A 16,385-nucleotide genomic window follows, 5' to 3' on the forward strand; every position below is an offset into this window, starting at 1 on the left:
ATTATTGAGCTCTTTGTATTTCCAGAAAATAAAATAAAAATTATATCACCCAAATCAAAATTTGAATACAATATAAACGATTTCTGCACAGATGTTATTATAGGACTAAATAATTTTTCCAGTAAACAAGATTCATGAAAAACTAAGACAAAAGAATATCCTCGATGAGGGCCTAAAGTTCATCTTTAGAAATTTTTTAGTTATAATAATTGGAAGGTCTAAAATTATAATAAAGAATCAGGTAAACACAATATCCTCGACTAAGACCTGATAAATATGTTTATTGATAATGAACACAATATTAAACTACAGAGAGAGTATTAGCCCTGTTATCAGTTGTTAACAGAATATATAAAGAACCTAATGACTCTCATCTGGTATACAATGAACTTGATTTTGGACAAGGTCATCTACCAAATACAATTTTATATAACCTGAAGTTTGATAGGTAAGGAAATAAACTTTGTCAGGATCCAAAAATTGGCCATATTTGAACATTGGAAAATTCTCATTTTTCAATAATGTATTTGTCTATTTCATGATACAGATCTTCGAAAATTATTTGCTTTTGAAATTAAAGGAATATAAAAAGAAAAAAGAATGTGATATCAGGATGGAAAAAAACCTGAACACTCAATGGAAATATTTAATGAAGAACGAGGTGTACTTTCTTTTCTTTTTTTATTCTAATATACCTGTTTTGTTATATGCATAGATCTATAGGGGAGAAGATATTTCATTTAATTTTCATCCTTGGACACCAATTTTTCATTCTAAATATCAAGCACAACCCATACAAAATATCAGTGCTCTCATCATTTTCTTACAGAGTGATCTAGAAAATTTCATAACTATTTTTTGATGAATATCAATGTTTAATGGCAGAACGCACGGACAATTTTTGATATATTCCAAATTAAACTTCACTTTTTGAGCAATACATTTCATTTTCCTTTGTGGTGAAGACATTTTCAAGATCTTACATGTGATGCTGAACGGTAACTCAAATCAATGTTGGTGACGCATGTGTGGAGCAAAATTCTAGTTAGGCCCCAGTTTTCAAGCATGTGTAAAACTACTCTTATACGTATAGATTAAAATAGGCTAAAATGCTTGCTACTGGGCCAACTGTACTAATCAGCTGTAGGTCTAATATTGTGACCAGCAGTACCAGACCGTTTCGGCAACTGAATATCACGACTAGCGCTTAACAGGAAATCGGTTATTTTATTAAAGATTTAAAATAATTGAGAATTGTAGAATTCATGAATTTTTGGCTTGCAGCGTGAATCGCTGAAAAAGTCATGAAATTCACACCAAATTCATGAGGGTTGGCAGCTATGTAAAAGCTATGGAATCTGATGGATGTTTGCATTTGCCAAAGTGACTAGAACATGTTAACTGTGCCGTGAAAGTTTCCTTTTCATGCTTAAAAATGCTACCAACAGTGGCTTAAAATGCAAACTAACTCTTACCGACTTGGGACATAAAGAAAAGTAAATCATACACTTCATCTTTTATTATGTGATTGTGCTAAGTTTTTCCACTGAATTCAGACCTATATGAACTGTGACAAAATTATTGAATATTTAAAAACTCGGAGATTCGCAGGTGAGTACATGGTGTTTGATACTCTATTCATGATATACATTAGACATGTATATATAAACAATATCCACGTACATGTACCAATTAGTGGTTCTCCAAATAAAGTAAAATATGTATGCCTTGTATGTTTTCACTACAGGTATATTTCTCATTTAATATGCATCGAGTTTAAATGGTAACTGTGTCGATGAAGCACGTATTTTACTGCCGGCATTTATTACCTACCCCAGTCTGTAAATTGTTTGGGGTACATGCATCATTTACTTCAGCTAACTGACCTGGTTGCTTGTAACACAGTTCAGTCTATATATAACACAGTCAGGTTCTATGGCTCCCAACTACCGTTTTATAGAGGGGTCACACTGTAATATAGGTATTTTTATTTATTATGTGAAATAGAAACAACAGCGCTGTCCAACCTTTTTGACACCATGGGCCACTGAAAAATATTTTTCTTGAAGCCGAGGGCTGCAGCAGAAAAATGAAAAGCAATGATTATATAGCTGCTCGAGTTCTGGCGGGCCATTTAAAATCAGCCTGAGGGCCGCATGCGACCCGTGGGTTGAACAGCACTGAGATACAAGCTGAACTACTTACAAATTAAATTTTAACTGTTGTCTGTCAGAAAATGGCTTATTCCTTAGTTTTGGTCTTTATTATTAAAAGTTGTTTAAGTTCTAAATATGTTACTTTGATTACAATAATAAAGGTTTTAACCTTTTCTTATATTTACTTATATGCACCCCTAGTGTCCTTTAACATCCCACTTGGTGTGAAACCAATGTAGATAAAACATATTTATAGTTAACTGTTCAACAAAATCAAAAATCTATAGGTCCAAGATGTTAAAGGAGGCCAAAAAAAAAATGTTGTCCTGAAGTCAGAACAAGTCAAATTTTACCTTTGGCAAGACACTTTTGGGCCAAATACAGTGTTTTAGCTGACAGAAATCATAATTATTTGCGCTTAATTTTAAAAAAAAAAACTTTTCCTTGAGAATACATTGCAAATTGATATACATGTACATAAAGTGTGAGCTGAAAATATGACTTCAACTCTACCTATACTTGCAGAAGAACGCAAGCAAGATTTTATGTACGACTGCACTAAAATAAACCTGCAAATGTTTCTGTAAAATTTGTTCATGGCCATGGAATAATTTCATTACGTTATGCGTAATCAAAAAATCATGAATGACAAGTGAAATGATTGAAAAAGACGAAGATTTTAATAATAAAGTTTTTATAAAACAATACACTGTGTACATGACTAATAGTTCATGCTGGAATACATTTAACAGCATTAACATTTGATTTTGGTACAGATATTAAACAGATGTTGGATTTGTGCTGGTGAACAAGAATACAAGGTTGCATTTTAGTTCATGACCTTTTTATCGCAACAATATGATGATCTGAAGTTTGCATAACTCAGACCACATCATGCCATATGGAATTCAAAATATAATATCACTAACCAATAGTAATGACATTTACATTCCACTGCATATCACCATGGTTACTGTTTATAACATATGAATACTCTTACATTTTGCACATTTGAAAACTATGTGCATCTCCTGCTAGATCTTCAGACTGTTGAGAAGTCCCCCACCCCACCCTGACATTTTTTGAAAGAAAGGATTTACAATTTTGAAGGCTAGTGTGGGTAGGTTTTTTTTAATTCAATAATGTACCCTTTAAAGTACATTTCAACATTTTGGGGGGAATAAACAAGTCTTTTAATAAATAAAAAAAATGTTTATCTTCATTATCAACACAGTGGTGGCAATCACATGTTATAACAATGCACTGTTATATGCATTAAGACTGCATGATTCCTAGTGCTCAGGTTATACCATTCTTGTCTAGAATTTATTTATACATTCAGTTCTCCATTTCATTCCTCCCTGTACACTGCATGTAATTTGGAAATAAATTCAGTAGCGTTATTGTTGAAAATCCAAAATGTAATTTGTTCTTTAAATGTTCTGTCAATGATCATGGACCATGTCCCCTCGATTAATGCACAAGCAAATCAAAATAAAGACATTTTTTCAGCCAATGAGCTTTTATCTTCATTTTCTTGAGTCTTTTTTTATGCACCCTACAGGCACCATGTGGAAAAATGTATATACTAGAAAAAAATCATGCATTGATGGAATAAGCGCACAGCATAAAAAGAACAATTTAATGGTCACTCAAGTGCTTGGTCATCAGCGTTTTTAAAAGATCTGTATATCACAGCAGTGCTGTTTTATTTAGAGATAACCATTTTACATTTATAATCGACAACTGCTGAAAAATTATCACGAGGTTGAATTGTTGATACAGAGATGTTTACTACTTTTTCAAGACCACTGCAATACACATGACTGAAACAAGTTGATGTGTAACCTGTGATTCACAAGGGATCCCTAACTACCTGACACATTCCCAAAAATGTCATAAACTCTTAACTGCTGTGGTGCACCTTAAGCAAATTTCCCTATTTTTAGTGAGCACCATATCAATGACAATTTCAAATGAAGTCTTTCCATTTGCTTTTCAATCTATGACTTCAGTAAGCAAAACCAACTTGAAATGGTTTGGTATTTCTCTGCTTGCTGACTAGCCATATGGCCTCTATCTCTCAAGCATCTACTTTCTGTCACACTCCACTAGCAATTCCACACTCAACTGATTTTTGTTCTTGTTCAACTCCATACTAAGCAAATAATTAGGGATTGCTGACCGATAATTTTTAAATGGACATTGGCTTGTTGCCAGTAACTTGACAAGGAGTGTGCATGTGTGTATATATATATATATAGATATATCAAGTGACTTGACCAGGAATGTCTTAACTCCACTTATGAGCATATTATGTACAGAAACCCCTGTGGAGATAAGTGTAATGAACCTGAGAACTGGGTTAACCCAATAGTAGATGTATGGTGTATAATCATATAAATCTACAAACTTGATACCCGACACATCTTCCCATGTGTAACTTCCTTGTGTAGGATTCAGATACACAATAATGTTACGTGAAACTTGCAGATAAGATTTTCTCTAACTTTGCCATGTTCTTCACAGACTGACTTCTTTTTCTTACTAAAAACCAATGCTGATCTTAGCATTCTGGTATTGCAAGTTTTTGTTTTTCAGTATTCAAGAAACACCCCATAAAACTTCAGAATGTGCAATTAGTTCCAAACATGGGAGTAAAATATTTTTACATTTTCTATCAAAGACCATCAACAATGTGCTCTCTATGAACTAATGAAAACCAGTAAGATATTTCTGCCAGTCAACAGATGATTTGATCGTCTTGTGCTTCTTTGGCAAGGACTGTACTTGATTCATCAAGCCATGACAGCCTAAAATAAACCCAGTCATATCATGGACTCCTTATATGACTCTTGCTGCCAAAATACTAAGAAATAACTTGCCTCTAGATTCTGAATCTGTAAATCCTTACATTAAATTGTTCCCACCAGGCCAAATGAAAAAAACAACAACAAAAAACAGACCAAAAAGTTAATAAACAGAAACTTCAAATTCAATTTGGTGCTTTATGGCACAGCAACACAAGCAGGTTATTTGATTGCATAGGCAATACAAGTGACTTGGCCAAAGAACACCATGGTAACTGACCAAGGCTGGTCAGATGGTAGGATGCAAACCTTTACCTTTTCAGCATGCTAACCACTGATCCACTGCAGATCCCTTCACAGTGTAAAAACAAAAGTAAATTTTTGAACCATTATAGTAAGAAATATTTATGTTCCAAAAGCTATAATGTAATGCCCATTAATGGGATATATCTTTTCTCACCAAGATTCACTTTTTCTTATATGGACTCCCTCTAATTGTCAAAGGCCGACTTGGTTATGCCTTCCCAATTTAAAACGCACAAAGGATAGCCACACAATTAGCTTGTAACACATTACTGCAGCTTATATATACACAATCAGTATCTGAAAATAGACTGTTCCCAAGCTGTAATCTGTATTTGAAATTATGTTTTGAAGTGTCAACCTTTTTGAAAACAGTGACTGTAAATATGGAATTTGACCCTGACTTCTGCATTGCCACAAAGTCCTAGATTGAATAAACAAAATTTAATAAAGGTAGGAGAGATAGTACAACTGAGAAACACAAGCCATGCTGTATTGTGATAATGATTTTCAATATGGATTGTATCACAACAGTACCATACAGATAAACTAAACAAAATTTAGTCAACTTTGCCAAAAACCTCCCAAAGGACAGGCTTAATGCCCAAAATGAACTGAACAAAATTTGTTTGTCCATTATCTGATCAGATGTACCAATGTAATTTAAAAACACTTTCAATGCACACAAAAGATGGTCTACTTGAAGCAGCATATGAAACAGTATGTACCTGGCGTTCTTTTTGTCTTGACATTAGTGTGAGCTGTACAACCTGATACATGTAATAATAATAATAATAATAATGACCTTATTTAAAGAGGGTAACACAATTAGCTAAAAACTAATCTACCTTGAGGCCCTCATACAAAGGAATTTATTTATTTAAGCTGCATCTCTGAAGCCACTGGATATATTGGGTTTGGAAGAAGGAAATAGAGTGGGCATTTCTAATCTCAGCTGGAATACTATTCCAGAGCAGAGTTCCAGAGTATTGGAAACTTTTTTTTAAATAACTCCTTATTTGGTTTGGGAATTTTATACTGTTTGGTAGACATGGATCGCAGGTGGGGAGTATTACCAGGTAGCCTATACTGGAATAGTGATTGTAAATATTCAGGAGCACTATTCTGAGATATCCTGTACATTAATTTGGCTTTTCTCAAACAGATTCGGTCTTTAATAGGTAATATTTTTAACCTACCAGCTAAACTTTCCTTGCTTTCTTTCTGGATTGATATTAGCCCAAATGCTCTTTTTTGAAGATGTGCCAGCTTTGCTATGTTTTTATCATTTGAATTACCCCATACTGTACTACAGTAGTCCAAATAGGGTTGTATGTAACTGTTATAAAATAGTTTCCTGTGCCTTTCAGGGAGAAAATGTCTTATCCTACTGTGAAGCCATAAACTTGAATTGACTTTTTTCCTGGTATGTTTGATATGTTCAGTCCATGATAGGTTATTATCTACCAGAACACCAAGTAGCCTATCATGACAGACTATTTGCAGATTTGTATCCTTCCATGTCAGACATAGTTCATCACTATCAAGATTTGTCCTTCTTTGCCGTGTTGAGATAAGTAATATTTTAGTTTTACCAGTATTTACCACCATGCCATTACACGTGCACCAGTTTTCCAGTTTGTTTAGTGCATTCTGTAAAGAAATTTCGAGCTCATGCTTTGTGTTTTGGATGTCTGACAATGTTGTGTCATCTGCATAGAGATCTGTAGATGATATTGAGTCTCTTAGTAAAAGTGGTAGGTCATTAATAAATAAAATGAATAGTAGTGGACCTAGAATTGAGCCTTGTGGTACTCCATATCTAACTGTTTCAGGTTCAGACAGAACATTATTTATGTAAACATGTTGTGTTCTCTCATTTAAGTATGAAGTAAACCATCTAATTGTTCTTTCATCACACTGGTAGATTTTCAGTTTCTTCAAAAGGATTTCATGATCCACCATGTCAAAAGCTTTCCTGAAATCTACAAATACAGTTCCTATTATTCTACCTTGGTCAAGTGCTTGAAGCCATTTATCAGTTAGGGAGATCAAGGCAGTCTCACAGGAATGGTTCTGTCTAAAGCCTGATTGATCAGGGTGTAACAGCAAGTGTTTGGTTAAATATGACATGAATGAGTCATGGACATATTTTTCAATCAATTTTGACAAGTTTGGTAGTATTGAAATTGGTCGGTAGTTATCAGCATCATCCTTAGAACCAGATTTGTGAATAGGAGTTACTTTTGCAGTTTTCCATATTTTGGGGACAGATGAGGTTGCAATACTTTAATTATGAATGTTATGCTATCTACAATAGCAAAGGCAGAAGATTTAATGAGTCGTGGACCAATCTGATCAAGTCCTGTAGCTTTCTTGGTATCAAGTTCACTGAGACATTTTTTAACAAAGTTTTTTGACACTGGTGGGATAGAGAAACATACCTCCTTTGAGATTTTACTGCTGCAGAACTTTTTCAGTTCATTAAAGTTGTTTTCTATCACTGGCTCTTTTAACTTTGTGGTAATGTTGATGAAAAAATCATTGAAAACATTTGCAATGTCAGTTTCATCAGTGACTATGGTGTCATTTACCAGAAGTGAGTGAATTTTATTTGTCTGTTTTTTGTGCGTTCCTCCAGTGAGTTCATTGAAGACTTTCCAAATGGAGTCTGTGTTGCTCTTTTTGTTTTCAAGCAATGATTGATAATAAGTTTTTTTTAGCTTTTTTGATCATACTTGTTATTTTATTTCTCCATACTTTATATTGTGCATGGTTTTCCATAGCCTTGAATTTGTCTCATGTTTTCATAGCATCTAGGATTTCAGTAGTAAGCCAATTAGGTTGAATATCAGTCTTTACTCGATGTACTTTCAGTGGTGCATGCTTAGATACTACATCCATAAATAAGTCTGTCCACACCCTCATGGCTTCATCTATGTCATCCAAATTTTGGATCATACTCCATGTAACTAGTTTTGACTCAATAATTTCTCAATTCATACAAAATTAATTTAATAAAATGAAGGGGAGGAGACTACAAATAAGTAATCAAATTCATTACAATTATTACATGATTTAACAGAAGAAAAAAAAGAAAAACAAACCCCAAAGGTTTATATGGGCAGTCTGTCACTTTCAGCAAGATATATCCCTTACAGAAAGGCAGCATACATTAGAAGTACAGTACATGCAGTAGATTGTAATGCTGCTGTATATTTCCAGTACAAATACTTATCTATGCTTATTTCCAGCATGGACTGCAATCCTGATAATACGCACGTGAAATTGATTTAAAAATAGAACAATTTTACTGTTCAGGATAATGTGCAAAGTTTATTTACCAGCTGTTGAAACAAGCCCAGTCTCTCAAAATGTAATGCTATAATGCTGACCTTATTGCAATTATCATACAGTTTCACATGTACAGGCATGATCTGGATAAAATGAATTGTTATGTATATTTATTATATATCATGTACAATATTTGAGAAATTTTAATAAACTGGTTGGTTTTGTTTCTTTCTGCTCCTTAGTTCAAGAGGACAGTCCTGCATATTGCATTAATCTGCAATTAGACTGTAAAAACTTCGATCTTGTAAACGTCTATCATTTCAGTCTAGAAGAAACCAATTTTTTGTACCATGCTGCAGTTGAGCTATTTTCACCGATATAAAGTTTTAAAGATAAGCTGAAATGTTTTTTTAAACCAATAGTTGCATTTTAAAAAAAAACATTAATCTATGTTGACTATAACTGACAAGCTTTTATTTTTTAACAAATGGATCTCTGACAGTAACCCACCTATGTAGACTTCATCACCATTGAATCGTTTCTTTCATTCAAGTACTATATCCCTACAGAAACATGACAAGTTCTACATGTATCTTGTGAAATCTCAAGATATCCTGGTGAAATAGTCTGCAGTTCCCCATCATTAAGATAATCCCAATATATCCTGAATCCTGGATAAAGGTACATGTATTTTTAACTGAAGGCATCAATATATAAACATCTCTTCAATCAATTGTGGTGATCTATGATTTCTCTAGACTTTTGCATATGGGTGCAAGGGACAGTTTTTTTTTGTATCACAAAATCTGAGCAGTTTAAAGTGTCTGAGATACTCCTGTAAAGTTGGTCTGATTTCATGACCAACTCCAATAATATAATGTGTGAAAACCTGAACCAAATCAAACAGGGACAAGCCAATATCTAGATTTTACCATATACACATTTCCTTAATTTGTGATTTTATTCCTCAAGTCCACATTTTAAGAGTCATTTCCATAAGACTTACGGCAAAATCATTAATACTGGAAAGTCTCGATACACAATGATTTAAAGTGCTTCATTCTAATACCATTTATTATGCAGATATCACTATTACTTTGCACCAATGTGCTCATTGCTGTGCCAATGCTAGCATCATGTGCTGCAACTCATGCACATAATTTGTTTGAAAATTATGCATAAATAATCATTACTTGAAAACTTGTAGGTATAATCTGTCCAAGAACTTCCTTATATTGTGAGTATTCTATGGGAAAATTACTTTCAATTTACACCAATTCTGTATTATGCGATAACCTCAGGAATGTATCTGTGGCATAAACTGTTGCCTTTGGGAGAACTATTAATAACGTTTGCAAACAGATGGAAAACAGACAACAGAAACAGACCATCCCATAAGATATTCAGGTATACAATAATAATAAACTCCATCATTTATAGGTTAAAGGAATGTAAATGAACAGGATTTTATTTCCTGTATTATATATTTTCGTATATTCAAGTATTTTTCCTAAAAGAAGGAAGAAACGAATCATTTATAAAATTACATTCTTCCGAGTCCTCTCCTTTGCTTCTTATCATCAAAGTTGTTACTACACTAACTGGTGGTGGAACTGTGAACCATGCGAAATAATATCACCATTAGTATTATTAGCTGTTGCCAGAAAAAAATTACCAGAGTAAACATTTTTTTAATAAGTACACATCCTGGTTTAATTTACTGTTTTCAGAAAACAATCTATAATAAAAAAACTGACAATGGCATGTTACATGGTTCCATGAGCAGAGCTCAACATATTTTTTTAGAAACAGGGCACAGGCTGGCAAATTTTAAAATAATCACAAGCCCTGCCTTAAATTCCACAAGCCCCGACTATTGAAATTTCCCCCTTATTATTATTATTTGTCACACAACACTGCAAATATAAATTTGATAGGATTCATTAGTGGATTAGAAGGTAATGAAATTGACGTTTTTGTTTTCATCACATTACATCACTCGCTAGATAAAGGATGTTACCAGTGTTCCAAATTTTCTGCTGGATTCTCTGAGCAAATCCTGGTCAGAATAGAGTTGTTCAGGACGGCCATAACAGTACCATTGTCAGTCTGATCACAAGATGTGCTCGTCTTTATAGAAAAATGATTATACATTTGGGACTGACCATTTCATTGGGGCAGTTGGTCATAATATTTTAAAATTTAAAGGGGACTTCAGGTAATACAGCAGTAATAAATGCCTCTGTCCAGTACAGGTAGTAATGCTTTATCAGCAACAAATCAACCGTGGAAACATGAGCATGCACTTCCTATAGTTCCATCAATCTATTTCATGGCTAAAATCATCCTGAATAGCTTGATTCAATTAATAGTTCAATTCAGGATGTTGAATACCTACCTCTTTGCCATTGAATTGTTACTATTTAAGGGTAGTTTTACACAAGCTACAATCAGCCTGTTTACCATTTATACACGCTAAATGCAATGGGCATATAGTGAAGTGGTGCTTTTTTTACTTCTATTTTTAAAGACTACTGAAAAATGTGTTTTTCAATGCATTGTCCGAGGGGGTGGGTGGTTGGGAATCCAAACTCATTTTTGTTAGCATTACACACCATGTTACAATCTGATTAAAATGTGATCTCCACTTCACGCAGTTGCAGGACAGCGTTTTTTTTCTTCTAATTGCACCCTGTTAAGACAGTTATGTCTACACATCTCATCAGCACAATACAAGTTTTCTCAAGCAAATTCGCTCTTTTTGACAAGCTTGATGGGCCCCACAGTATACAGGAGGGGCCCCAGGTGTCGGGCCATTTGACTTCTTCACTGCGAGAGCAACAAAACCTGACGGTTGCGAGAAATTAGTCCATAACCATGTTCGTCTAAGTAAAAAGGTATTTGTGTGGCCAAAATAAGAGTAAAAACCTAAACAAAAATATCTGAAAAAATTTCACACTGCAATCCCTACCCACTAAGATATTAGATTGCCAACTATGGCTATAAATGTGTGTGTGACAAACAGGCAGATATCCTCCCATGTTATTTCTCCCACTCTTTCTACCACCAACGCCGGTGGTTTTGACTTGTGTGCAATTTGGCTGAGTACGTTCCAGTGGAGGTACGTTTTTACTGCAAATCAATCAAGTACAATAACTTGCATCATTTTATTCTTATTTTCCTTGGCACCATGCTGTTAAATTAAAACAAAACCAAATCTGCGTCAAGAACGTCATGCTAAGTGGCTACTCGGGTGTGACCCTCCAGTGTGTGTCACATACTCTTGGTTGACCTCAATGTAAGACCTAGACGCTGATATTTGTTTTGGGCGTCTGGCACTAGCACTAAAACATAAATAACATGTGATACGTCTTACATACTAATACTTCAGTAACTGAAGTACAAATAATGATGGCAGTTACGAGCACAGGGGTTCGTATCATTGCTTACAATTGACCTGTCATACATATGCTATATAATAACTAATTATATAGTACATGTATGACAGGTCAATTGTAAGCAACGATACGAGCCCCTGTAGTTACGAGAGGAAATATGGAACAAAATATGCCGCTGTCTTTGCAAATTTGAATATATGGAATTAAAACAAAATCAAACAATCTGTACTACAAAGTCTGCATAGGAAACCGCGCGCTGTTGCTTTTGCAAAATAAGGAAGTGCACCGTCTGCACGTTTTCATTCACGGAAATTTGTGGCAATGGCGCGAAAATGATAATGCTGTTGCGAAACTTTGACAACATGTCTACAACTATAAAAGTCAATATTTAGCTGTAAAAAGTTTCTCAAAAACAGCTGCAACTAACGGAGAGACTTACCTATAATTGTAACAAAATGGCTATTTCCTGTTTGCTGAACGAAGCTTCAAGACTGTCTACACAAGCTGATGCGTAGGTGTGGTGGTATGCTTCCCATATATGGGACTTGTGTACCAAATTGACCAATCAAAACGGGTTTTAGTTTTTGCGTCTGAACAACCGTGACCTAATATGTAAGCATGTGTCATTTGTTGTGATAAACTACCGACCATTAGCTTTCCTTAACCAGTTTTTAAAGGAGCGATAGAATAACCTTATTTGGTGTATCAGCTAAGATTTTTAAAGACCAATTACAAATATTAAACAGTTTGACCAACATTTTAACCATATTTGCTGAATGACCTGTGTGTGTGTGTGACAACATTATGAGTATGAATAAGTGTAAAGAAAATATCGTTTTCATCAATTTACGATGCAAAGATTATCTAATCGACTTCATAAAACGGATGAAATAGAAAATAAGATCATTCATATTCACACACACACACACACACACACACACACATACACACGCATACATACATACATACATACATACAGGGCCGGCGCCAAAACCCGGCCATACTATCTGGCGCCCTAGGCAAGGTTAGATTCTGCCCCCCCCCCCCCGGGAAAATATCAGTTTCAAAATTTATAAACAATAAAAAAAAAATTAAAAATGCGCCCCCTGAAATCAGCGCCCTAGATGGCTGCCTAGTTTGCCTATATGGTAGCGCCGGCCCTGCATACATACATACATATAATGACTAATGTCTTTTTCTGTAAACATGTTACATAGCCAATTTTTATCGATATATGACAGTAGATTATATATTATGATTATTACTGGATTTGGGTTCAGGACATGAGTTTTCCAATCTGGAAGTTCTGGTGTACATGCAGTTTGCCATGTTCTTTACTAATGTTTTAGTTATAGATCTGATAGTTCTGACAATTTGGAATGTTCTAAAAATGAACTTTTGACTCTCATCCATGGGCGGCCGCAGCATAGGTTAAGGGATGTCACGTGACCCCCTGGCAATCATGCTATACATATATATATATATATATATATATATATATATATATATATATATATATATATATATATATATATATATATATATATTCCGACAGGTTTAATCATGCAAATGAAGCTGAAAATATGTCACAAGATTCTGTTCAAAACGCTTAGTAAATATTAGCTTTAGTTTCAGACTGCTTTCGCACGGAACTATGCAACTAACTCTCGCGACCGTGACTGACTCCCCTCCCCCCTCCCCGGCTAAAAATTCTGCGGGCGCCCATGCTCGCACCCTGGTCGTCATATTGTGACTTAGGTTTTTATTATAAGGTTCAAGAAAACAGAAATTCTTTATTCCTATATTAACTTCCAACAGGATACGAATTCCCTTCAAATATTTCCGAAAACTTCTATTTGTTTTTTAAATTCAGATTCACTTGTATTCGGAATTTGTCTGTCCCTGGTATTTTAAATTGGGGTATTTTATAAATATTTAGGGAAACCAGCAAAGTTTCACAAAGTCTTCTAAAGCGTAGACTTTAATTAAAATCCTACCAAGGAATTAGATTTGGATTTTTTTAAACGTAGCTTTAAAAAAAATCAGTCATATCGCTACAATGTCTGGCAGTATGGCAGTTTACAGTGACGTCTAGGATTGGGGCATCATGCCGCAGACATGTAGCATTATATCCCACCCTGTCACACTATCTTGACACCAGGTCGACCAGTCCTAACACTAACCTCTTAATGCTGAACGCCTAGCGAGATAGCTGTTAGTGCCATTTGTACAAATTCCTACCAAGGAAGGGATAAGAGTCTTCGAAAAAGGACGAATTTTGTCAGGTTGTCAGACAATATGATCTCTCTGAAGCAAAGCTTCTTTTGGACTCGAGACAGAGCTTTTTGGATTTAATTAACTGTACTTAAGTTCTTTTTAAATCTTCACTTTGTATTATTGGGAAATAAATTATTTGTTTAATTTTATACAACTTGTTGGTTTCCTGTTAGTCCATAGAGTAGTAACAATCTTTATCATTTATTCCGTCGAAAACTAAATGTCTTAAACAACACAGAAATTTGTAAGGGCGCATAGAGTGAGTGAGGGGTCTGAGTCATGTCTCAAAACATTTCCTCATAATTAAAATTAATTAATTGATTGATTCATCTATTGTGTGTGCTCATCGGCACATCAATACGTGATATGTTATATCATGATGAGGCAATGGGAGCATAATTTCTTGAACAAAGACGGTCCAGTCTGGTCTGGATAGATTCGAACCCACACCCTTCTGATCCAGTGTCTGTGTCTACTACTGAAGATAGAAAGAACGAAAGAAAAAAAATACAACATCGAAAGCTTGATATCCAACATTTCGCATTATTTTCATATGAAGGATTCGCTTTTCTGATATATATTTGATTTTCAGTGTGTGTGTGTGTGTGTGTGTGTGAGAGAGAGAGAGAGAGAGAGAGGGCTATTTAATTTCCAATGTAGATTTTAACAAAATCTGAATATTGTTTGTTCTTTTTAAATACCAAACTCCTTCCCCCAACTCAATGACTGTTTTCCTTGGGTTTGACTTAAGAATAACCTTCGGAAGCCCGTGCACGCCATGTTGACACATTCAAATATGCGTTGTTTCTTTCAAGATAACATTAGTTTATTACTAGATAACATTGCAATTTTGTGATGTAATATTCCTTTATTGCTAGATAGTATTGTGATATTACCAGATCAAAATGCGTTATTATGGCACAATATTACTATACTACGTCATAACACGATGTCGTTATCACGGCGATATTAGAAGACAGTATTTCGATACTTCAAGAGAAGATTGCAATATTATGAGAAAATATTGCGTTACTAAAAAGGATATCATTCTGTAACGGAGTTAAATTGAGGGGAAAAGTTGTTTGTTTGTTTTTGCAAAATATGCACGAATTAATCTGGTCGCGGTCCGCGGTACATGTAATAATTAGCTTTGACGTATGGCCCCTGCCTGCAATAAATTGCTAGCCTCCGATGGATGTGATGCTCTTGTCTGGGGACATGCTTGACTTTAATTAGGATAACGCTCAGACAGAACTTGGGTTCACGTAGCGGGAAACGACAATGTGGAGACAGCCCAGAGACAAATTTTGGGCCATTTGAAATAAGTGTCATAAAATGACCTTTTTCCTGATATAGTTTAAAATAACGACGAGTAGAAAGAATTATTCTAACTTCGATTGGCGTGTCCACTGTTTGGCTGTTAGATACAGTAACTCCTGACTGGCTAAGCTAAATGAGGAGGGTGTGTTTCCCAGATTAAATTCAGTGTATTAAGTATTTCCCAAACGACATTAGGCAGCATAAGTTTCTTCTTAGCTCCGGGAAATAACAAGTATTTCGCATTATAAATTTCCAAGGGACGGGTGTCTGGAAGTTGAGGGACACGGGACTTAAAGGAAATAGAGATTCGTCTTCATAGTAAAAGAGCGAGTCTCAGGAGGCACAATGCTTGTTTCAATCGCATACAATAAGTTCATTTCTATATGTTTGTAATTTTTTGTTGCATGTATTCATTTTAAAGTCATGCATCAATTTTTCTTAAGTTAGGAAGTGAATTGTTTGTATTCATTTGTCTTGAATGTTTTATGACTCATATATTCTAAGAATGTCTGTCATTTGTCCTTGATATGACTTTGTTCGAACTTACTCAGATGTATTAGGAATTTCGTGCATTAATTCTGATGCAAATATTGAGAATGGGAGAATTTATCTGTCTTAAATAATATGATCTATGTAGGCTAGGGGTTGGTTTTACTATGTCTGGAAATGTTATAGCAACGAATTGCCAGCTTGCAAGTAATGTAGATGAGACAAGGTGTAAAGTCCATTAATTTATGCATGTAATTAAGTTTAGAATTCTTTTCAACCATGAACCGTAGTCTGACGACCCACATAGTCCAATTATTGGTTTACAAACCACAGAGGCA

The 16,385-nt window shown here is 34.7% G+C and overlaps 1 protein-coding gene across 5 annotated transcripts in view; it reads right to left on the bottom strand.

Annotated features, from left to right (window-relative positions):
- The window catches only part of LOC149797779 (uncharacterized), a 90,246-nt gene extending 77,742 nt beyond the window's left edge, over positions 1–12,504 (bottom strand). For 3 of the 5 annotated variants that reach the window (XM_089962727.1, XM_089962726.1, XM_089962724.1), the window contains exon 1: positions 12,401–12,489. The gene's annotated coding sequence lies outside the window, so the exon portion shown is untranslated. Of the gene's footprint in view, positions 1–12,400 lie in introns of all 5 variants that reach the window. The other 2 variants (XM_089962722.1, XM_089962721.1) reach the window with 2 other exon arrangements.
- Positions 12,505–16,385: the final 3,881 nt, after the last annotated feature.

The sequence above is a fragment of the Sinohyriopsis cumingii genome, chromosome 6 (genome assembly GCF_028554795.1).
Source record: "Sinohyriopsis cumingii isolate HCF-2022 chromosome 6, ASM2855479v2, whole genome shotgun sequence".
Taxonomy (NCBI): Eukaryota; Metazoa; Mollusca; class Bivalvia; order Unionida; family Unionidae; genus Sinohyriopsis; species Sinohyriopsis cumingii.